Below are 3,818 nucleotides of genomic sequence, written 5' to 3' on the forward strand. Positions count from 1 at the left end.
GACGGTCACAGTCTCAACTGCTCTCTGTAGAAAATAGCGAGTGTCGGCGAGGACGTGGAGGAGCTGGAGCCTCGCCTGCGGCTGGTGGGAATGTCGAACGATGCAGCCGCTGGGTGGAACCCAGTGGGAACCTGGGAGGCCCTCAGTGTGATTTGGCAACCAGCGGAGTGAGGCACCCACCACACGCTAACAGGAGCTAAGCAGGACACGCTGGGTGAAGGGAGCCAGTCACAAAGGCCACACAGCAAACGGCCCCTTCTATATGAAATGCCTAGAACAGGCAAAGCTGTTGAAGACAGAAAGTAGCTTTGTGGTCGCCGGGGGCTGGGGGTGGGGCAGATGGGAAGTGGCCGAAATGGACATGGGGGTTTATTTATTTTTGAGACAGTCTCGCTCTGTCACCCAGGCTGGAGTGCAGTGGCCCGATATTGGCTCACTGCAAGCTCCGCCTCCCAGGTTCACACCATTCTCCTGCCTCAGCCTCCTGAGTAGCTGGGACTACAGGCGCCCACCAACACGCCTGGCTAATTTTTTGTATTTTTAGTAGAGACGGGGTTTCACCATGTTAGCCAGGATAGTCTCGATCTCCTGACCTCGTGATCCACCTGCCTCAGCCTCTGAAAGTGCTGGGATTACAGGCGTGAGCCACTGCGCATGGGGGTTTCTTTTGGGGGCGGTGGAAATGTTCTAACATCAGATGATGGTAATGGTTTGATTGTGCAGCTTTGTAGATGACTAAAAACCATTGACATTTGCATTGGCAAAAGGCCTGGGAGGTATGAGAGAGGAGGAAACTGAGGCCTGGGCATATTAAATAAAAGTTGTCTTTTATTTATCTGCTGTGCCCGATGCCTTGAAAAGCTGACCAAGACTTCTTATGGGAACTGTCTCCTCGGTAGGCCCCGGCTGGCCCCTCTCCAGCCCTTCCCCAGGGAACCTTCCCTGCCAGAGCCCGCCCTGACCCCCTGCCCACGGGCAGCGCCTCACCAGGAGCAGGTCTGGGGACAGTAGTGGGTGGCTGCATATCCAGCTGCCATGGCTCCTTCAGCTTTGTCCTGAGAAGGGAAAGGAGGTGGCACTACAGGGGAGAGGAGGGGACTGAGGAGATGCTGCTGCAGCAGGAGATGGCCACAGCCCAGCTACTCTCTCAGGAGCGCGGAGCGGCTGAGCCCCCACACCAACAGCCCTGCAAGCCTGGTCCAGAAGCACGGGGTCTCACTAGCACAGGACTGGTGTCACAGGGGAGAGGACCTCTCCAGCAACAGCGTCTCAGAATTCCTCCTCGCTAGGGGCCCAGGGTCTTCCTCTGCCTCCGAGGAGTTCTCAGGCCAGTCCCTGAGACAAGACAGGCTGGAGGGAGGCACGCTGAGCCGGCAGGCCCCGTGTGGGACCCTCCACGGGAATCGCAGGAGCCCCGTCTGGAGAAGGCAGAGGGGTGGGAAGCTCCGTGGAGTGGACCCTCTAGTCCGCCTCTCTTGCTCCCCTCCTGTGCCCCGAGACCCCCTGCAGGTCTCCCCAACCCGCCTGCCTCTCACCCATAAGGTAGGTGGTCAGTCTGCTGGGGGCGGGGGTGTGGACCTGGGTTCTCCTGGGGCCACCAATGACTTGAAGGGTGGCCTCAGGCGGGGCGGGCGACCCCTCCCTAGTCTGAGTTTTGGCTTCTAGGAGACCAGAAGTATCTGGGGTCTCCCAGGTGTTAAAGTCTGGGAGGAGAACTCTGCCTAGTGCCTCGTGTGGGACGTCCTGAAGGCCAGGCCCAGTCCAGAAGCCTTCCTGGGGATTTGGAGTCACTGCTGGAGGATACTCACCCCTGCAGGGAGCTGTCCAGCGGAGGTGGGGCCTCTCTGGGGCAGTGGCCCCAGAGGCTGGGCCACCCAGGGCCACCACCTGGGAGCCCCAGGACCTTAGGCACGTCTAGCTCACCTTGCAGAAACATCTCTGACTCACGTGGTGGGTCTGGTTGCAGAATTCCCATCCGTCTCCACGCTCAGCAGAGTGCGCACAGCAGAACTGCTGCCCCCGCAGCCTCGCGGGTCCCTGCTGACTCTAGATGAGGCAGGCTCCTCCTCCCTGGGCACCAGGTGCTCCTGGCACGCAGGTTTGCAGGCTGCTGCATGAGACGTGTTTCATAATCACTCCGTACAGTAATTAGATATTAAAAATCTCACTGTGCCTTCATACAATAACATGAGATGAATAATAAAGTATCACAGTTAGAAGGTCATCAAAATGTAATAAAACGGTATTACAAAGGCTTACATTTTAATGATGTTTTTTAGTATGTCACTTATTGTGTAATTACAGTTACAAAATTCGAGTAATTAAATGGAGACCCGGGGCCTTGCAGGGGGCTGGGAGGCTCCTGACTCTACCCAGGGTGGGCACCACCCTTCTGGTGGCAGGGCCTCGGCTGGGGCTGTGGTCAGGCGTGGGCTGACTTTCTGCTGTCCTGGAGGTGAGGGGCTCGGGAGGACAAGGGCTTGGTACTTGTAGGCCCCGCCCCGTATCGCTGCCAATGCCCACAGCTCCTTGCCAAATGCCCTGGGACCTCCTGCTGTCTCTGTCACAGACGGAAGTGCCATGAAGTTAGCCTCCTCGGGAGCTGGCCTGGAACAGGGAGCCTGGGATGCATGGCTGGATGTCCCAGCTCCCAGGCTCTCAGGCAGATCATGCTGCCCTCCCCTCCCCCAGGGAGCCCTTCTTGGCTGCCTTCCCTCCTTGTCTCACTTGTCTCAAGCAAGCCCCTCACCTGACCCATGGTCCCCAGGGACCCACAGGTGCTCAGTGGACACCCGGGCAGTCTGCTGTGTGCCAGCCGTGCTGGATGCAGGGTTCACAGGGGACCAGTGTTCAGGCAGACTACAGGCAGGGTGTGCTGAGAGAAGGAGGTGATGACCTATGCGTTACCTCCACCCGGCCCAGGAAGAGTGACCTGGCCAGGGGAACAGTAACAGAGCTTGGAGGAGCAAGCTCAGGAAGGACAAGTCATTCTAGGAGGGCAGAGGCAGGGGTTCCTGAATTAAATGACAGCTAGGTCACTTCACACTGAGGAAAGCTATCCTGTGCACAGATTGAAACTGAGACCTCCCAATTAACTAAGGGTGGGACCTGGTCTCAGGCTGAGCCTGAATCCTGATGTCAGATTATCCAGAAGATAAGCAGCCCAGACTTGAGTTTCTTGATAAATACAACCAGGTGCATGTCCGAGGCACAGAGAGGGGTATTTATAACCCATGGTCACAATAAACGCAGTGTCTTCTTCTCCTGGTTGAGCAGGGCAACCATCATCTGTAGCTCCAGGCATCCACAGGCTATTGTTAGTGCAGATTTCCGCAGGAGCGTCCATCCAGGTGAGAGGTCGAATAAATGGAGGAAAAGGCACATAAGCCCAATAAGAATAAGTATGTGTAGCAGGTAAATCAGTGTGAGAGGAATCTGGTGAGACAGAAAGTATAAAGAGGAGAATCAGGAAATAAAACCTATTGTAAGCGAGATTGAGTGCTGAAGGAAGAAGAGAAAAACAGGGATGTTATCTTCAGGCTAATAGAAATGGTGAGACTTTTAGGTTTGTAAGGAGAAAAAGAAAGGTAATTAGAAGTGGGATTAGTTAGATGGGTCTCCACTGGCATCAGAGAAGATTGCATTAGACCCATGTGCCAGCTTCTGAGGAGTTGGCACAGATCTCACCGTGTCTGAGCGCAGCCTCTGACACAGACGTCTTTTCTCTGTGGTTTTCTTTTTTTTGCCCTTCTCCATATGTCACCCTCAGGTTTCCCTCCTGTTTCCAAAATGCGTCTCCCATGAAAGTGGGTCTCATG

The sequence above is a fragment of the Colobus angolensis genome, unplaced genomic scaffold (assembly GCF_000951035.1).
Source record: "Colobus angolensis palliatus isolate OR3802 unplaced genomic scaffold, Cang.pa_1.0 Scaffold113, whole genome shotgun sequence".
NCBI classification, from domain to species: Eukaryota; Metazoa; Chordata; class Mammalia; order Primates; family Cercopithecidae; genus Colobus; species Colobus angolensis.